The sequence below is a fragment of the Euprymna scolopes genome, chromosome 17 (assembly GCF_053919585.1).
Source record: "Euprymna scolopes isolate OS-2025 chromosome 17, ASM5391958v1, whole genome shotgun sequence".
NCBI lineage: Eukaryota > Metazoa > Mollusca > Cephalopoda > Sepiida > Sepiolidae > Euprymna > Euprymna scolopes.
This window is the reverse complement of record NC_136498.1, coordinates 50,774,323-50,795,910: the sequence shown is the minus strand read 5'-3', so window position 1 is coordinate 50,795,910 and position 21,588 is coordinate 50,774,323. Positions and strand designations below refer to the sequence as shown.

Genomic DNA, 21,588 nt, shown 5'->3' with positions numbered 1-21,588 from the left:
CCTTTGGGGACGTAGATCCTCATTATGGTACCTCCTCCCCTCCACCCATCGGGCCCATCAAGGGTCGCTCGACACTCATCGGTGAACAAAACAGTTTGAAAATTCACCTTCATATGATCTCTTGCCCACTCCATCCTCTTTTTCTTGTGGATATCCTTCAATTGAGGGTGGACCTCTGGCTTTCCAAATTTTGCAATCGTCCTCAGGATACGGCAACGAGTTAATTTGGGCACATCAGGAACGCCAGCTTTTTAAAAAACTTGTTTGCTAGTTTCAAGTGGGTTATGGCGAACTTCTCTCTTGACTTTGCTCATTATTCGACGTGACAGATATGATTTCTTACGAATTTTCCCTTTGTCAGAATGTCCGTTGCAAAGTTGAGGGTTAGTACAATATTTTTTTTTTATTGTACGATGATCACGGTGTAATTCTTTGGCAATTTCTAAGGTGGAAATCTTATTATGGAGCCTTTGAACTCAGCTGAACTTAAAGCACCTTTACTTCCCATCTTGCATATAAAGTTGGCAAGCTGAAAAAAAAAAATGCAAGCCACCAAAATGGCTGCCGTTTGCTTGCTATTCCGCAGATCAGCTTAAAATGTTATATCTGCGCATGCGTTAGTGTTGCCGTATAACGTGCCAACTTTCACTAATTTTCATTGAAAACTATCGGAGTTAGAACAAAAATATTGATTTGCACATAATTCTGGCACGGGGTGTAGAATGTCTGGCCTATCCTTAAAATATGGTTTTGTTTTTAACTTTTAGCATATATCATTTGATTTTCCTCAGCCGATGGGAGCATATGGGATTTTTCTTTCTCCCCGGGAGGCCAATAATAGTTTTTTCCCCACTTATTATCTTTTCCAGTTGTCGCAATTTTAGTATATTATCTTCACATTTGGAATTCAACCACTTGGATCACTACAATTTCTACGACACTATTTTATGTGCATCTATACAACATTTTTCAACTTTTCTTCTTCATCAAGCCTGAAGTTTCTTTGGAATATTCCTTTAACCAATACACTTTTTCATTATTATAAACTTCTTTGAAACTATTCAAACATCGTTTACGGGAAAGCATTTGCCCAAATGCTATGTGAAATCCCCCCCCCCGATCACCATGCAGGAGTATAAATATTTATAAAAGTATAATTATCCACGGACACGTGTTTCAGCATTTACGGTATATCATACACACGTAAATAATGAAAAAACAACGCCGTTATAAAGCAGAGGTATGAAAATCTGGAATCGATTTTTCATTGCCGCTCTCGTCGGCATCAACCACAATAAACGACGCCTTTGCATTTGATAGCAAAATCAACAGAGTTTAGCGCATTTTTTTAAATGACCTTCTCCTGTTGTTGGTCCTGTGCAGTTCTAGGTGGTCCACACTCCCAAGCTTTGCCGTCTCTTTTTGAGAAGGGGTTAGTTTATTGCTAATCGCCTGAGACGCCACTACCGGATTATGCCAACGGGGCTGTCAAGGCATTTTTTGTAGGGCAGAGTGTTCCCTCTCGGGGGCGCTGACTCTTCAATGCCACTTTCTGACCTGAGTGGCACATCGTCTTACCGAGGGAGAGAGATAAATACATCATTGTATTTGCAGACTAGAAACTGACTATCGACTCTCTCGGCATCTAAGATAATCCCAAATGGTATCCCATCTAATTTTTAACATGACTCAACGACGCTTAACTTTTGCGAACCCATTAGTCTCGTGAAAGTCAACGTGATTACAGTTGTGTTAAAAGAGGAATTAAAAAAAAAACAAACAAAAAAAAATAATAGTCTAAATGTTACATTCAAAATCTCAGTTGTCAATTAGGCTCGCTATATGAGACAGCACCGTAGCGTAGCAGTAAAAACTCCAATAACTGTAGATTCACGACACACACACACACACACACACACACACACACACACACACACACACACACACACACACACATTTATAAAAATATAACTATCTACGGACACGTTCGAAACTTTATTTTATTACATTTTTGTTTTATTTTACTTGAATCGAATTTCACAAAAATCAAAGGACACTCTTCCCGGAGCTTAAATTTAACTTCTATATGAGATACATAGGTAATCGAGTATTCCATTAAAATTTTCCTTTACCTATATATATATATATATATATATATATATATATATATATATATATATATATATATATATATATATATGCTGTTGAAGTAAATACTAAATATATATAAGCTCCAATAACCACTATTGATCAATAACAAATAATAGCCACCTTTACAACGGGGAAAACAAAAGAGAGAAGTGCACTAAAAGTAAACAAGTATCTTACCATATCCAAGTGCGGTAAGTCGAATCCTCCCGCATACACGACAAGAAAATGAAAAGAAAAGTTATAAATAAGAAGCGGTTCGTCTTTCTGATATAAATGGGTTACTCAAGTCACATACCACAAAGTTGCGTTCATGAAAAAGGTAAGGTGTTTTTTTTTTCTCATAATTTGTTGTTTTCTTGATTTTAATTCATTTTTACCTTCTTGAAAAAAATCTGTTATTTAAATAAAACAGGATGGTAATATATATATGATATATATACATGATATATATACATGATATATATATATATATATATATATATATATATATATATATATATATATATACCGTTTTATCTGTTTAGTTACGGTAATAAAATAAAAAATATATGTTTGCTCTGCAATAGTACTATATATATATATATATATATATATATATATATATATATATATATATATATATATATATATCGCATCATGTAAATAAATTAGATCAATATACTTTTACACACACACGTCATCCTCTTTCTGTGCTCCCTATATGTATTTACCGAGAGCAGGAAGGGTGTGTATATATATATATATATATATATATATATATATATATATATATATATATATATATATATATATATATGTATATATATGTATATATATATACATATATATATGTGTGTGTGTGTGTGTGTGTGTGTGTGTGTGTGTGTGTGTGTGTGTGTGTTCGTTCATTATGGAGTCTAAAACTGGTGGGCCGAATTTTTTCCACGCGAAGGTGCTTTATGTACCTGGCAGTGTTCTTAGATAGGTTTTGTATGTTTTCGATTATTATCGATAATCGAAATAATCAGATGAAGGAACGAACAGGCGATTTTGAATACTTACTTTACATAGCCTAACATGACAAGCGCATTTGAGAGACATTACCACACAGGCCGAAAGGCTCAGCCTATAAAATCAGGAGTAGGTTCTTTTATATGACGGGGCACGTTCGAAATAAATGTTTCTATGTAAAACACAATTGAACCGTGATATTGACTTTTTCACTTTAAATCCAAATTCAAGCCATTATCACCGCACAAGCAGTCAGGCCAGGCATATAAAATCAACAGTAAGTCCTTTGATACGACAGGGGCGCATTCGAAATGGATGTTTCCGTTTATCGCACAACAGAATCATGATATTTGACTTTTTATATTATTATATTAAACTTTAATACAAGACATTATATATATATATATATATATATATATATATATATATATATATATATATAAAATAATCAAATCAACAGTAGATTCTTTGATATGACAGAGGTGAGTTCCAAACGGATGTTTCTGTTTAGAGAACAACTGAACTATGATGCTTGACTTTACATTTTAAACTTTAATTTAGCCATTATATATAAAAAATAATTTTATAAAATCAACAGTAGGTTCTCTACAGTGCAATGTAGACTGCAATATATTGTGGACTAATTCACAGCGAGAGGCATTTGAACTCCCCCCCACCCCACCGGTCAACCGCAATGGGTCTTCTACTAGAGAAGGTAATCGATCGATTTGATTGAAAAATAGGCGACATCAACGATTTCAATGATAACAAAAATATGGGAGTGTGAAATATTTGTAAGCATCATTCACTCCCGGGAAATGTCTGGTCACTCTGCTAGTATATTAACGCCTTTATACGAAACATATATTTATTGGTAATATTATTTTCATTTTTATCTTTATTTTTTATCTTCATTTTTACTTTTATTTTTATCATTATCTATATATTAATTTGCTTGTCCGTACGGTGTCATGTCATCATCATCGGAAACATTAATTAATGAAACGCGTCATCATCATCGCAAACATTAATTAATATGAATTATCTCCCTTTATTGTTCACTCTTTATTAGTTAAAAAATCATTAACCCCTTTTATTTTCCAAAACTTCCCGAACAACAACAAAAAAAAAATATATATGAACTGTCTTTTTATGGTTCTGGATTATTTTAAAGATAATTATGCATAGAAGGTATCGTTCCACAGTTTAAATAGTATTTTACTTACATTTTTAACGATGTCTTCTGTTTATTATTGTAGTGAATACGGAACGCTTATTTTATTTTATTCAGTAATAAATATATTTTTTACATTTAACGTTACGAGTTCGTTTTTTTTTTACTGTGCCACTTTTATTTTTATTTACTTTTGAGTAAGCCTTACATAACAAAAAATATGTTTCGAAATAAATGTTACAAAAGTCAAGAATGACTTTATTAAATAAATAACCAAAGTCACCATTCGCAAATACACTGAGTAACAGTAACACAGAGTCAAAACATAGTTTACGTCTTGTTCTGTTTTGTTTTTGTTTTACGGCATATCAATCCTTTTTCGTGTAATTTAATGCCGAATCGAGTAATTTTGTAACATTTATACATCTTCACGTTGTTTACATAGTTATTATTTATGTTTTGTCTGTTTTATTTTGCTTCTTTTACAGGCATTCATCATCTTCTAATGCCCACCGACAACAATTTTTTTTTTTGATATGAAATAAAACACTTATTTATTTCCTATTTAAAGATTTTCAGTATATTTTATTTAACTGAAGAAATATTTATTGTTCATACATATATTTTTTCCATTATTTTTATTACATTGTTAGGTGAAGTTTCAGAATAGTTAACCCTCCCTCCCCATATTAAGAATGGATTTCGGCATGATTCTTACAATAGCGGTATCAAAGTTTTTTATTTTTATTTTAAAACAAATTATAAAAAAAAAGATACAAGACCATTAAATTTTTTTTCATTAAATCGCTATTTAGGTGAAGGTTCAAAAATAGTTAATGCTTCTCCCCATAACCGTTTTTTTATGCAGTAAAATACTGTTTCAATAATTATGGTTTAAATAAATATTTATTCCTTATTTAAATATTTACAGTATAATTTATACAGGAAGTCTAATTTATACAGGAAGTCCTAGGAATCTACAACAGCTTTATCAATTTATTTAACTGAAGAAATATTTATTGTTCATACATATATTTTTCCCTTATTTTTTTACATTGTTAGGTAAAGTTTCAGAATAGTTAACCCCCCTCCCCATATTAAGAATGGCTTACAGCATGATTCTTACAATAGTGTTATCAAAGTTTATTGATTTTTCTTATTTAACAAAAATTATAAAAAAGATACAAGAACATTTTAAACATTTTTTTCATTAAATGGTTATTTAGGTGAAGGTTTAGAATAGTCAAACCCTCTCCTCTTATTAAGAATTGCATTTTTATTATTTCAGCATGATGCTTATATTTTTCTTTATATAAAAAAAAAAGATACAAGAAAATGTTAAGCTTTTTTTTTTAATTAAAATGTTGGATCAAAGTTCGGAATAACTTACTTTATAGCCAATTAGCCAGCTGTATTAAAATGTTTTAGCATTTAATACCTCATAAGGTTTTCGCTTCAATTGTCACAAGCAGACAATATCGATTCATAGGAGGTAATTCGTCAACAATTGTTTTAGCCGAATTTTACGGTAAAGTGTAAAGTGATATATTATACATATCCCACAGTTTGTATTTATTTGCTTCCCCACTGAGCAAATTAGGCACAAGGCCGTTTTTTAATGTGGAGAGAGAGGGAGGGGGGAGGGAAATGGGCGACCAGTTCCCGATTGATTGGAACTGTTGGTATGAAGGGTTGCCCCTACATTGACCAAGGTAGATATGTGGGGTTACCCCCACATATGGTCTTTGCTTGCAGTATCTGTCGGAACAGATACTACACTTTGAGATATTAAATCTTTTATTCATGTTAAAAAATACAGTCAAAATTAACGAAGAACAAAAAACTTAGGCACATGGCCAACTCAAAAGGGGGGATTTTGAGGGTCGTTGGTCATCCTTGTCACTCCAGAACTAAACAAAGTCAAAAGTTTCTCCCAGCTAGTATCTTCTTTCACCATAATACCGCATTCACCCTTTCATATTGGGGGACGTCCTAGTAACTCCCAATTTTTAAAACATTTTTTATTGACGTGTAAATACAAAAAAGATAACAATAAAATGGTAACAATAATTCATTTGTGTCGAGGGCGGGGGAAGAAAAAACAAAAGGTGATTAGTAGGACCCTCCCAACCCCGTCTAATTGATAGACTGCCCGTTCCACTAGGTTTGTAAAAGGAACCTTGCTTCTGCGGGCCAGTCTCTAGGTGGGGATGCCCTCTAGATGGGGGTGAATGGAGAAAAGAAAATTTTTTTGGGTAAGGGATGGAGGTTAGTTTGTATTTCTTTTTCTCCAAGATGGGTAAAATTTAGAGGAAGGGGTGAGAACAAAAATTGCAGGTAAGAGGGGATGGGGATCTTGGAGGCTTCCTAATCGGGGAGGGATGGAACACACACTCAGCTAGCTGAGAGACTACTTGTTTAATTTTACTTTACAGAACTGCGCGTTCCACACCTAGGCGGGGAACACGTATTCAAATTTGGCTCCTCTTCATACACACAGACTTGCCACATGTATCCATCTTCTGTCAAATGCCGCGCGATGCAGCCTTCTTCTGTCACATCTGATCTTCACCCGTAGTTGGTGTTTAAAGAAAGCGATCAGATCTTGATCAGAAAAAGACAACACCCCCCGGCAACCTTGCAGACGCGACGTCCAAATCACCATTCTCGTCACGGCCAGGATCGTAACGTAGACCATTTGTCTTTCCCGGTCCCACGGCGGCCTCACGTTGTCCACAACATTGGATACAGTAATTGGGCGAGGATGCTCAGGATCGATGCGAGCCGTCACCCCACTGACATACGACCAGTACAAGCGGAGTTTGCGGCAATCGAAGAAAGCGTGATCCGTAGTTTCCACGGCCGTTGTCCCACAACGGGGACAATCAGGCGACTCCAAAAACCCAGAACTGCATTGTATGCTGTTGAGTGGAAGTGCATTTCGGGCCAATCGCCAGGTCAGAGAGAACTCCGAATTGTTCAGATGACTCGAACCTGGCGCCCAGCTCCACGCGGATCGGATCTCACTCTGCTGCCACCCCAAACGCGTGCATAGCGGGTCGTCAGCGGCCCCCTTCACTAGATCCCTGTGGAGTTCCCTACGGGTAGCAGTCACAAGGTCACTGGACCTTGGTAGTCGTTTTAGCGCGGCTCGGCACTCTTTCATGTAGGCAGATTCTCCCCGCGGCCTGCGACGGCTCTCGATGGAAGGGTCGAGAACGAGGTCAGGGAAGGCGGCAGTAACCACGGGGTGCCACGGTTGGTCCTCCTGCATATAGTGGCTCAGGAAGGCCAGCCTCTCAGCATCTCGATGACACTTTAAGTCCGGCATTCCCAAGCCTCCCTCACACGGATGTTGAATACAGACCTGTCTGCTCACCCAGTGTCTTCCTCTGTCCCAAAGGAGCGAGGACAAGAGTTCGACAAGAGCTTTTAGGTGTTGTGCAGGCAGGGGAAGTACGGCCAGTCGGTAAAGGATGAGAGGAAAGACGTAAGTGGCGCACGCCTCAGCTCTACCCTTTAAGGAAAGTTTCCTAGGAAGCCACGAATTGACTGCAGCCTCCACCTTTGACCGTACCTCCAACCAATTCTTGTCAAGCTGGAGACCCGGTCCGAACCACACGCCGAGGATCCGGACCGGGCCATCTGTCCAGCTGAAGGGCGCCGGGAGGTTTGCGTTGCCACTCCATGCGCCCAACCGCAGTCCTACCAACTTGTTGCGGTTTATCTTGGCCCCCATGATTCTTTCGTACTGTGTGAGTGCCTCCGACACGACCTCAATGTCTCTGAAGCCCGACACGAAGACTGTGACATCATCGGCAAATGCAGATACCTTGGCAGCTGAGCCGCCAGGCAGAGCCATTCCGCACAGGGCCGAATTTGCCTCCCCATGTCTCAGCTTGCGGAGAAGAGGCTCCAAAGCCAGGACATAAAGCAGGGGTGACAGTGGACAACCCTGACGAACCGACCGAGAGATAACAAAGGGTTTCGAGCGCTTTCCGTTGACTTGCACGACAGCCATGGGCTGTCGATACATTATGGAGATCCACTTGCAAAAGTCCGGTTTAAAACCGGCGGCCTCTAAGACAGATGCCAGGAAACGATGGTCGACCCTATCGAAAGCTTTGGACTGATCTAAGTTGATCAGCGCGGCTTCCGTGTCGTCATCTATTCCCCCCTCTAGGATCGTGCGGATCAGGTGCAAGTTGTTCTGAATCGATCTCCCCTTCACAGCATAGTTCTGTTCCGGTTCAACCAACTCGTCGATAACAACCTGCAGCCGATTCGACAGGACCTTGGCCAAAATCTTCAACTCTGTGTTTAGCAGAGTTATGGGCCTGTAGTCGTCTAATTCTTCCCCTCCATGCCCGTCACCTTTCTTCAGCAATGTGATCACTCCCTTGGTCACCTGCCCTGGGATGGATCCCTGAGCAAACCAATGGTTGAACATATCCGTCAGAAGAGGCAGAAACATGGGCGACAGCCTCAAGTACAGTTCGTATGGCAGACCATCAAGTCCTGGCGATTTGTCACAGCTGACCTGCTTCAGCGCAGTAAAGACCTCCCGCTCCGTCACCCGGCCCTTGCAACTAGCCGCTCTAGCCGCCTCGAGGCAGGGAGAGTCGGCCAAATAGTCGCTAAACTCAAGGACCGGAAGATCGGGCTGCTGCGTAAAACGCTCCTCGAAATGTTCTCGAAACCCCTCGCAGATCTCCTGAGTCGATTCCAGGGTGTGTCCATTCGGATGTTTGATTTTCGCAATGTATTTGTCCGAACCACGCCTAGAAACCTCACGGCGCACGTCTGCATCAGAATTGACTGCTTCGTTGCCTATCTTTCTAAGCCTAGCTCTAACTACTTGGCCTTCGTAACGCTCGCTAGTCTCGCGTAGAAGGTCCTGCTTAGCTAGTTCCTGACTAACCCTATCACCCTCCCCCGTAGCCTGGGCTAGTTTCTGCTCTAGCTGCTTCTTCGTCTTGGCCTTATCTAGTGCGAGGCGCTGGGCATACTTGACGGAGAAGCTTCTGATCTTGGCTTTTAGACCTAACCACCACTTACTCCCGGTAACCGCCCCCACTAGTGCCTTTTTAATCAATTCTCTTAACTGATCTTGGAAGTCTTGTATCTCCAGAAGGGAGGTGTTTAACTTCCAGTACCCCGCTAACTTAGGCCTATTTCCTAGCTTCAGCTGGGCCATAACTAATTTATGGTCCGTCTGGCCTAGCCAAGTGAACGTGGGACAAGATAAGAAGTCTACTTCGCCTCTCCTAACTAACATCTTGTCCAAATAGGTATATTGATAGGAGGAAACGCTATTGGTCCACGTCCACATCTCCCGCCCCGGATGCTCGAACCGAAATCTGTCGACCAGACCGCATCTAGCCATCAGATCAGCCAGGCTGGACTCGCACCTCTCCGATCCTCTAACATCGCCTCCTACCTTATCTATCTCGGGGTCTAAGATGGCGTTCCAATCTCCTATTAGCACTACCCGCTTCCGACAATCTACAAACGCGTCAAGCTGACTGAAGAATGAGACCCTCTCACGAGCGGTGCTGGGCGCATGAACCGCGATCACCCGAAACACAGAATCTTTTACGGCAACATCGGCCACAACCAGCCTGCCCACTGCATCTCTATGGACAACGTCGACCGTCGCTGACAGGGTACGTTTAACCAGCACGGAAACTCCCTTCCCCCGCGGGCTGCCATATGCTGAGAAAACCTCAAAATCTCTGGCCAGCACCTGACAGTCCACAGAGGAAACGAAATGCGTCTCCTGAATCGCAGCCACATCCACTCCCAGGGACAAGAGGTCGTGCCGGAGGCGAGCCGCCCGGCCCGGTGATCTCAAGCCCCTCGCATTCAAACTAGCCAAATTCAAAGCCATGGTACCTACCTTAGGGTGTGTCACACTCAGCTCCGAAGTCAGCTGGGGAGAGGACGCCGACGTTATGTGCCATGCTCAAGGTGGTCAGGTTTTTCATATCCTGACCTTCTCTCGCAATGCCGCCGACGCCCAAAGGATAAATTAATTTTATGGCCCTGTAGAGTGACGGATGGACCAACACGGGGACCCTTCCCTTGCATTGTTTTGACAGTTCATCAAGAGAAGGGTCATTTTTTTTCACCAGTTCAATTCCCGGAAACGCCCCTCCAGCGGCCTGCAGCCTTGTCCACAAGTTGGTCTTGCAGGCCTCTGGAGTTCTGACAAAGGTTATTAGGAGTGGGGCGTCCGGGAAATTTGAGGGGATATTTACATCTTTCCCCTCTATCTGTTTGTAATTGAGCAGAGGTTTTAAGTTTTTCCTCTGCCGATGGGAAATGTCTGTGGCCACAGATAGAGGGTCTACATTACATAGTTCCTCAGGGGCAAGGACCTTTGGTCTGCAAGAGGCAGAGGAGTCTCTCCTCTCCCTCGGTTCATTCTTTTCATTTTCTTTTTGGGGTAGTGGCTCAGTTTGCCTTGGTGTGGGGACGGGTGTTTGTGTGGTGCCTGGTGTTGGTGTTGGTGTTGGTGTGGTGTCTGGTGTTGGTGCGGTGTTTGGTGTTGGTGTCTCGTGTTGGTGCGGTGTCTGGTGTTGGTGTGGTGTCTCGTGTTGGTGCGGTGTCTGGTGTTGGTGCGGTGTCTGGTGTTGGTGCAGTGTGTGGTTTGGGGGTGGAAGTGGATTTTGTTGTTAGGGGTGGTGTATGTTCACAGGGAGTGGGGGCCACCTTTTCTTCCTCTTTTCTTCTTTTGTTTTTCTTTTTCATTCTTTCGAATGAACCGGGGAGAGGTGAGGTTGAGTTCCTCTCCTTCTCACTTGCGGATTCATCCTCAGAGGAGCAGTCTTTTCTCCGCTTGATCCCCGTCTCGATTGGTGTGGGGACCGTTGGTTGTGTCTGCTCCTCTATTTGCTGCTGCAGCTGTTTTTGTTGTTGCTGCTCTCGCTGGTGTTGTTGCTGCTGCTGCTTCTGCTGCACTTGCTGATTTTGCTGCTGCAGTAGTTGTTGCTGCAGTTGTTTCCGCGGCATTGGCTGCGGTGGCTGCGGTGGCTGTTGTTGTTGCTGCATTTGCAGAGGCTCCTGCCTCGATTTTTGGGCTGGTGGTGGGACGGTGGCAGAAGGGATTATGTGTTTCCGCTTTTGTCTCACTACCGTGCTCCATTCTTCCCCCTTGGCCTCCTGGGTGGTTTGGGTTTTCCTTGGAGCTGGGGTTGGTGCTGCAGTTGCAGGGGTTGTTGCCGCCTGTTTTGGTGCGGTCGTTGTCTCAGGGGTTGTGACCGCCTTTTGGGTTGTTGGATTAGGGGTTACCCTTTGGGGGCAACTCCTAGCCATGTGGCCCTGCTTTTGGCAGAACCAACAGTGTGGACGACGGCCCTCCACCACTACCGTTATGCTGGCGTCTTTGTATGTCAGCAGCGGTGGTATTGCTTGAAAACCTTCCCTCTTCAGCCTCATTACTATTGTGTAGCAGCCCAGGTGAGTCCCAGTTTTTGACCGTACTGGGGTCACCTGTTCTACCTCACCGTACTGGCTGAAGAGGCATCCTAATACTTCCGCAGGTATTTGGGTTGGCACATTAAATACCTGCACCTGAGTCCTTCTCTTGCCCTGGTATTCAGGTGTTAGTTTGACTCTCCCATGCTTTATTTCTTGGAGGGAGAGTCTCTCCGCATCATCCTTGGTGGGTAGGAGGATGTCCCACACAGCGAAGCTCCTCTGGTACAGGTATAGTACTGGGATGTTAAGTTTGTGGAGAAGCCCCGCCATGTCTTCCTTCTTCATTCCTAGGAGGCGGTTTTCCAGTATATCGGAAATGGCAAAGGACAGGACTCTGCCCTCAATCGCCTCCCAGGCACCCGGTATGGGTTTTATATCTGCCCCCTCTATGTATTGTCTGTACTTTGTCAGGTACAGGTCTCTATACTCTTGAGGGGACAGTTGTTTTTCTACGGTCTTCCCCCACGCAGACCCTCTTGTTGGTGTTGGTATGGGGTCTTTAGTGGGGTTAGATCGTTTTTGGTCTTTTATGGAGGTCGCCCCTGCCTGTTTATTGGCGACGCTTCCTGCCTCCCCAGATGTCTTGGTCAGTCCTTTTGTGGGAATGTCACCTTTTTGGGCGGCGGCTCCCTTTTTAGTGTCTTTTTCGGGAGCAGCTTCCCGTTTTGGGGAGTCGGCCTCTTGGGGAGCATGATCCTTTTTGTTTACTTTGAGGCCATCTGCCCCTTCCTCGTTTGTGAGGTCCAGGCGGTATGCCCCCTCATTTTCTTGATCTGCTCCCCTTTTGGGAGAGCAGCCCTCCTGGGGAGCGCTGTCCCCTTTATTGTCCTTTTGGTCCGGCACCTCCTCCTTTTTGTGGTTGGAGTGAGATGCTACGACCGATTTTGGTTTTGCTCCCCTTTGGGGGGAGTCGCCCTCGGGGGGAGCTGTTGTTAAATTTTCCCCCTCCTGGGGAGCGTCCAATGGTGTCATACCCGGGCGGTACGCCCCATCAGCAGTTGTTTCTCCTCCTGTTGGGGATTCGTCCTCTTGGGGAGCAGTAGCCCCCTGGCTGGGGGTATCCATATTGGTGGGCCCCTGGCTGAGGGTATCCATATTGGTGGCCCCCGGGCTGGGGGTGTCCGTTTTGGGTCCCTCTTTTAAAAAATTCACCGAAAAAAGTGACGTGGAATCAGCGTCCAAAGTGGGGAGCCGACTTTGGCGCCAAAAAGAGGTGGCGCCAAAAGGCGGCAAGAGGGGAGATAGAACTGAGAGAGGGAGTGGGAAGTTAGTGGAGGGAAGAGAGAAGGTGTTTCCCACCCTCCCTCGCGGGAAAGTCGTAAATTTCAGCTCGGACCCCCCCCGTGGGGGAGGGGGGAGAGCAGAGAAAGACAGACAAAGTGGGGGTGCGAACAGAACGCGACCCAAAAGCTTGTCAGGTGTTCCGGGCACGAGAATGTGTCGCCAGAACAGCACTGCCTCGCACGATGTAGGTATCAGAACAGATACTATACTTTGATCTTGTCGCCCGGGCCGCAAAGGGCGGGGGCCAGCGTATATACATATCCCCCAGTTATTCATTTGATAAAAGCAATATTTAATGAGCATGGTTCTTCTTGCCAGGCAATGGGTTTACCTGAACAAACAGGTGATCCTCCAATAGATAATATGACTTGAAATACAAACGGGCCTAATATTGAATTGTTAAACAATGAACAATTAGAGGTCTTTAATACTATAATCAAGGCTATCATGGCAACTGATTCGTCTATTCGTCTATTTTGCTTTGTCAGCATTAGCAATTTCAAAACGTTCGCTGAATTTTACAAAACCGTTTTATTCCTTCTTATTTCTTCCTCCAGACAATAAAACGAACAAAAAACATAAATATATGAAAAGTTCATTGTCTAAAGAAAAAAGAAATCAAGTGTATATTTTTCTCCAGAGAAAAATAACACCCGATTTTAACAGCGAAAACCACAAGTGACGAATTCTTTTTCCAAAAGTATAAAAATTTACCTTTCTAAGTCGCGACGAACCTTTTTCTTTTTGCAGAGTACAGCGCTATCTTTGAAAGTCATGACGAACTTTTTTCTTTTCAACTCTTTTTTTTCCGTAATGATCTGCGTTTTTCTATTTATTATTTACCGCGAACCTTTCAGTTGCAAGTGTTATGTTACACACTTCCTTGGCTTGATAACATTTGAGTCCGACGTCGTTAGTATGTTTAGAATACTATTTCAACGCGAGTATTTTTTTTTCAATGTTGTTACTGGTTTCGATTTTAGTATGCTCCTTGAATCCAATGTCGTCAGTGTTTAGTTTTTTAGAACACTGTTTTTAAACGTGAATACCTTCTCCGAATCCAATGTCGCCAGTGTTATGGCTTGCAATAAGCCACAAAGAAAACAGAACAACGGAATAGAGTTTAAACAATGTATCACTGGAACAACAACGTAAAACGGTTACATCTGAAAAGAGTACTAAACCACCGAGCAGGCGAGGGTCGCTCTGGTGTTAATATTTATTTGCATAAATATACACAAAATGTGGCACAAGGCCAAAAATAGGGGGGGGGGGTTTAATGTGGACCTATCTAACATAAAGTTAACTTAACTAGACTCTTTCACCAGAATACCAGAATCACTCTATGGGAATCCTAATTATAACCCGAAAAATGATATATACATGATATGGGGGGGTTGGGGCTAAAAATCTTATATACAAAAAGAATGAAATATTTACAATGAAAAAATAGTAGTTAGTAAAAGAGCCCCCCACTACTAATTGTGGCAGATAGAAAGCTTTGTCAGTCGAAAAGACGCAGGTCCACACGAAAACTGACTTTATTGAATAAACTCCACAAAGACGACCTGCATCACTGACAAAGCAGTCCATCCGTCACCTAATTGGGGTCGGGAATGGGGGTTATCGAACCTAAGGTGGGAAAAGAAAAAAAAAAAAAAGGGGGGGACAAGGGCAAACTAAAAGAGGGACTGGGACGATGAACACATACATACTCTAGCTAAGTTAAAAAAAAAATCAAACAATAAAGCCTAACTAACCCATACTAAACTAATCGGTCCGATAATGATGTCTTGTTAGTTCAGGATACCCAAAATCCTTTTTGACCTAAATCAAATCAGAAACGAATTCAAGGCCAGCTCCAGTCACTCTACACAGTCGCGAAGCTTTCACCCACCTTTCGTTGAAATTCACAGGAGTGAGTTTCACCTTCTCCAGCTTAATTCGCATTTTCAACCGATGCTTGAACATGAGAACAAGCTGGGGAGCAGTGAAGGTCTCATCTCCGTAAACCCCCTTCTGTCGTGTCGACCAAATCACGCCTCTCATAACAGCTAGCAAACACAGAAAAACATAACGTTCCTCTTTCTTCATACTCGGCGCCCAATTGCAGCACGGGGAAACCGCATCCAGCACAAAAAAACGCCCGTTCAATATGCGAACCGTGAAGCTCTCAACTAACTCACATAACGGTCGAACGATAGCGCAGCGGAAGAAAGCATGGCTTAGGTCTTCCTCCCATTCTCCGCATCGGACACAACTAGGTGTCATTGTAAAACCCGCTATGAAAAGTTTTTTGTGAACCCAGAGGGCATCTCGGATTACCAGCCAGGTGAGCGATGCCTCGTAGTTATCGAAACAGCTCAGCCCGGGCGCCCAAGGCCATATCGAGCGACGCTCCTCATTCGTGAAACCGAACTCCTCAATCTTTTCGTCTCGGACAGATCCCCTCACTAAAACCCTATATAGCGCTTTGCGAGACAACAGCCGGGTGTCAGAGAGGCTTTCATTCACCCGTTGAAGGAACTTCAACGCCTGTCGACACTCGCGATAGAAATGGCATTCGTTTCGGGGCCTCCTGCGTGCCTCCCCCTCAGCCGAATGCACACTCTCCAAAGCCGGAAAGGCTTTCTTAGTGTCTTCCATCTAGAAGACACCGTTCCCTAAGTCAGGTGTACATATTCGGTCTAGGTATATCAGCCTTAGAGTGTGTCTACGTATTTTGATATTCGGCATACCCAGACCGCCTTCAGACGGATGCAGGCAACAGATCTCCCGAGCAACCATGGCTTGCTTTCCGCGCCATAAGAACGCGAAAAGAGCACGCACTAGTTCAAGTAGTGAGGACTTCGGGAATGGACGACTGATAGACGGTATAGGATCAGGGGGTAGATATGAGTATTGCATACCTCCGCCCGACCCTTTAAAGTTAGATTTCTCAAAGACCACAAATGAGCTGTGGTCTTGACCGCTTTCAACACTTCCGACCAATTTTTCTCCAGCTGGAGGTCGGGGCCAAACCAGACGCCGAGTAGCTTGCAGGGCCCATCAGTCCAGCCAAAGGGCCCCTGAAGGGGCGTTCCCCTCCAGGCACCAACACGTAAGCCAATAGACTTAACGTGGTTGATTATGGCCCCTGTTACCTGTGCATACCGTCTTGTTTTCATGTCGACGACTCTAATCTCGGCATTGCTCGTTACAAGCACAGTCACGTCGTCGGCATAGGCGGTATACTTTACTGGGGTAGAACCACCTGGCAAAGTAATCCCGCGAAGGACCGGATTCACCCTAATCTGGCGCAAAAAGGGCTCAAGCGCGATGACATACAGCATGGGTGATAACGGACAACCTTGACGGATAGATCTTGTTAACCTGAAGGGCTTCGATCTCACCCCATTCACCTCCACCATAGCACCGGGGTTAGCATACAAGAGGCGAATCCATGAGCGAAACTGGGGTCCAAACCCAGCCGAGCAAAGAACAGCCCCTAGGTAACGATGGTCAACCCTATCGAATGCTTTGGACTGATCTAAATTGATCAGCGCGGCTTCTGTGTCGACTTTCTCTATGATCAAGCGTATCGCGTGCAAATTATCTTGAATCGTCCGGCCCTTAACAGAACACGTCTGTTCAGGACTTATGAGACGATGTAAAACAACCTGCAGACGATTTGCTAAGATCTTGGCCAAAATCTTTAACTCTGTGTTTAACATCGTTAAGGGCCGTAAATTGCTAATCCCATCCCCTCCATTTTTATCTTTGCGAAGCAATTTAATGATCCCCCTGGTAAAGTACTGAGGTATAGACCCGTTCCTAAACCGGGAGTTGAAGAGTGTGGCCAGCAAAGGAATAAAAATGGGCGACAGCCTCAAGTACACCTCGTAAGGCAGACCATCAATCCCAGGGGTCCTGTCTAGCCCGACTTGTTTCAGAGCCTCAAGGACTTCTTCCTCTTTTATGCCACCTTCACACGTAGCTGCATCGGTCGCTTCAAGGCGAGAAAAGTCAGCTAAATACGTGTCAAACTGTTCAATCTCCAGACCGGGCTCCATGGTAAAAAGCTCCTGCAAATGAGCTCGAAAACCCTCCAGGATTCCATCATTTGATGTTACGGTTCGTCCGTCCGGCAATGTGACACTGGCGATGTGTCGATCAGTCGCACGTCGACGCTCCTCCGCACGCATTGACGCGGCCATATTTGTTGCCTCATTCGGCACTCTTTTTAACCTAGCCCTAACTACTAGACCCTGGTCCTTCCTGTTATCCAGGGAGTCCAGTTCAGCCTTAATTAAAGTATAACTATCACTATCCCCCTCCTCCACCGCCCTTTTTAATCTATCATCTAGTGCCGCTTTCGCTGCTCTAGAACTAAGATTGAGTCGATGACTAAAATCAGCAGCGAAGGACCTAATTACTTGTTTAAGTTTTCCCCACCACTTATTCCCGATAATGGCTCCCGTCAATTCCCTCTGTATTGTTAGTAAAAGCTGTTTCCGGAAGCCCTTCACGTCGAACAACGACGTGTTGAACTTCCAGTAACTAGCCATCCTAGGTTTAACGCTATCTAAGTTTACCCGAACCCGGACTAACCTATGGTCCGAATAAACTATGTTATGAAAACTTGGACAGTCTAAAAGCCCTAAGTCGACTCTCTTAACTAAGAACTGATCGATGTAACTCGAAAGTTGCACCGGATCGGAGCCGCGTCTACCTGTCCAAGTCCAAACTACATCCCCGGGCTTTTCGTTTCGAAATTTATCGACAAGATCAAACTTGTCAATAAAGTCTCGAAACGCCTTAGCATCCCGGTTCTGGTTAGTAGCCCTTGAAGTATTACCCCCGCGATCTAAATCGGGATCCAGGACCGCGTTCCAGTCTCCCGCTAAAACTATCCGCCGAGACGAATTCATGAAGGGCTCAATCCCCCGAAAAAAGAAAACCCTCTCGCCATGGCTATTGGGAGCATAAACCCCAATAAATCGAAATGCCACATCCTTTACGGCAACATCCAGCACGTGCACTCTTCCCTCCGGATCAGCATAGACCGGGTCACACGAAGCATCAAGAGTGCGTCTAACTAGCCAGGAAACACCCCTCGAGTGGGAATCAAAATCTGCTGAATAGAGCTGAAAGTCTCTAAGCAGCACACCCTGATAATCACTGGGAATGAAGTGCGTTTCCTGTACACAGCATATATCCACCCCGAGGCGTTGAAGGTCGCGTGCAACTCGAAGTTTACGAGAGGCGTCCCTCAACCCTCGGACATTCAAAGTAGCTAACCTTAAAGCCATTGTGATCTATCTAGGGTTGGGTATCCTTAACAAACATGGACGGTGCCAAGACACCGACAGCTGTCCCCAATGATCCTGAGGTCATCTCATTAGTGATGGCCCCATCAGGGGACAGACCACCGATGTCTAGAGGAAATGTTAACTTAATCGCTCTATAAAGTGAAGGGTGGATTTTTATGGGGACCCGTCCAACACATAGTTTCTCCATTTTAAGTATGTCGGAGTCGCTAAAAAAGGCTGCTGGAGGAATGATATTAAAAGCAGAGTTTGCTTCCTCCAGCATAGTCCAAACTCCTTTGGCCTCTTCACGACTTCTGACCACAGTTAAAAGTCTTTTGGCATTAGGAAAATTTTCTGGGTTTGTAATGGCCAGTTTGCTTATCTGCTTCACCGCGTAGAGGTTTCGGTAGTCTTTTCTAACGTGATTTTTGGATATGGTCTCTATATTAGCCGTGATCTTACACACGTCTTTGCCCTGAAAAAAAGGGGGTCTTTTCTTTTTTTGGTCTTTTTCCACGGAGGGACTTCTTTGTCTTTTCTTTTCAGAAGTAGAAGGGCGAGGTGATGGAGAAGGGGGCATGTCAATTTTCATAGAGGAAGCGGGGGGGGTGTATTGTTTGGGGAGCAGAATGGAGACGGTTTAGGGGACGGTTTAGGGGTCTTTTTGGATGGGGAGCCTAGGGTTGTCAACTTTGGGTCTCTTTTTGGTACGTTTGCGGGAGAGAGGGGTGGTGCTTTACGGGGTGATCTTTTCTCTTTTGGAGGAGGGGCAAGCTTTTCGGGGAAGAGAGATTCGGGGAAATCTAATTTTTTTTCTTTTTCTTTTTTCTTCTCGCTTTGCTTGCGCTTTTCATCAAGCGAGTCCTTTATTTTTAGCAGGGCCTTAAACTTGTTGCCCCCCGGGTCTTTACTGGTCCTAATGTCTAATATCTGCTCTTTGGTCAGTTTATCCGCGTACATTTTACGAGGCGATTTAGAAAACGGTACCAGTGTACATTCTCTCTTTTTAGGCGATTCCATCTCGGAGTTGAATTTTTTTTCGAATTCTTCTGTTGTGATTTCTTTAATCACTTCAATTTTTTTGCTTGTATTTGGCGTTCTAGCCTCAGGTTCGAGGTGCCCAACAATCACCTCTTTAGGGTTTGTTGTGTTTGTCACATTGGTTTTGGTCTTTTTCGGACAGGTGTAGGTTAAGTGACCTACTTCACTACAAATCCAGCAGGTCGGCCTCCTCCCTGTGACCACAATGGGGAGTTTTTCAGCTCCCGCTTCCAGGAAGTAGGGTATTTCGAGGAAAGCTTCTTTGTTTAAAAGGATGTCGAAGGACCAGACTCCGTTGTACTGGTCCACCTCTATACCAGTAATATCACCGAATTTCAGGAGGTAGGCAGCTAGATATTCACCTGGGACCGCCCCTGATACTTCGAAAATGGAAACAGTCGTTCTCCTCCGTCCTAGGTACTCCATTCTTAAAATGTAGTCTTGTGTAATGATTTCTTTTTTAGTTAGAGCGACGCATTCTTCTTCTGTTTTAAATAGGGCGGCCCAGGTATTGTAGCCTCTGCATTTCGTTACACGATCCGCACGCATTCCTGCCGTTGCCAGTAATTTAGTTACAGTTTCCTTAGTTGACCTGATCAATTACTCTAATCTCGGCATTGCTCGTTACAAGCACAGTCACATCGTCGGCATAGGCGGTATACTTTACTGGGGTAGAACCACCTGGCAAAGTCATCCCGCGAAGGACCGGATTCACCCTAATCTGGCGCAAAAAGGGCTCAAGCGCGATGACATACAGCATGGGTGATAACGGACAACCTTGACGGATAGATCTTGTTAACCTGAAGGGCTTCGATCTCACCCCATTCACCTCCACCATAGCACCGGGGTTAGCATACAAGAGGCGAATCCATGAGCGAAACTGGGGTCCAAACCCAGCCGAGCAAAGAACAGCCCCTAGGTAACGATGGTCAACCCTATCGAATGCTTTGGACTGATCTAAATTGATCAGCGCGGCTTCTGTGTCGACTTTCTCTATGATCAAGCGTATCGCGTGCAAATTATCTTGAATCGTCCGGCCCTTAACAGAACACGTCTGTTCGGGACTTATGAGACGATGTAAAACAACCTGCAGACGATTTGCTAAGATCTTGGCCAAAATCTTTAACTCTGTGTTTAACATCGTTAAGGGCCGTAAATTGCTAATCCCATCCCCTCCATTTTTATCTTTGCGAAGCAATTTAATGATCCCCCTGGTAAAGTACTGAGGTATAGACCCGTTCCTAAACCGGGAGTTGAAGAGTGTGGCCAGCAAAGGAATAAAAATGGGCGACAGCCTCAAGTACACCTCGTAAGGCAGACCATCAATCCCAGGGGTCCTGTCTAGCCCGACTTGTTTCAGAGCCTCAAGGACTTCTTCCTCTTTTATGCTACCTTCACACGTAGCTGCTTCGGTCGCTTCAAGGCGAGAAAAGTCAGCTAAATACGTGTCAAACTGTTCAATCTCCAGACCGGGCTCCATGGTAAAAAGCTCCTGCAAATGAGCTCGAAAACCCTCCAGGATTCCATCATTTGATGTTACGGTTCGTCCGTCCGGCAATGTGACACTGGCGATGTGTCGATCAGTCGCACGTCGACGCTCCTCCGCACGCATTGACGCGGCCATATTTGTTGCCTCATTCGGCACTCTTTTTAACCTAGCCCTAACTACTAGACCCTGGTCCTTCCTGTTATCCAGGGAGTCCAGTTCAGCCTTAATTAAAGTATAACTATCACTATCCCCCTCCTCCACCGCCTTTTTAATCTATCATCTAGTGCCGCTTTCGCTGCTCTAGAACTAAGATTGAGTCGATGACTAAAATCAGCAGCGAAGGACCTAATTACTTGTTTAAGTTTTCCCCACCACTTATTCCCGATAATGGCTCCCGTCAATTCCCTCTGTATTGTTAGTAAAAGCTGTTCCCGGAAGCCCTTCACGTCGAACAACGACGTGTTGAACTTCCAGTAACTAGCCATCCTAGGTTTAACGCTATCTAAGTTTACCCGAACCCGGACTAACCTATGGTCCGAATAAACTATGTTATGAAAACTTGGACAGTCTAAAAGCCTTAAGTCGACTCTCTTAACTAAGAACCGATCGATGTAACTCGAAAGTTGCACCGGATCGGAGCCGCGTCTACCTGTCCAAGTCCAAACTACATCCCCGGGCTTTTCGTT

General features: G+C 44.0%; 1 protein-coding gene across 1 annotated transcript in view; it reads left to right on the top strand.

The window, feature by feature from the left end:
• Window positions 1-2,213: 2,213 nt before the first annotated feature.
• Window positions 2,214-21,588, top strand: part of LOC145296752 (Y+L amino acid transporter 2-like) — a 185,083-nt gene continuing 165,708 nt past the window's right edge. Inside the window, exon 1 of the mRNA XM_080142789.1 lies at window positions 2,214-2,470. The gene's annotated coding sequence lies outside the window, so the exon portion shown is untranslated. The remainder of the gene's footprint in view (window positions 2,471-21,588) is intronic.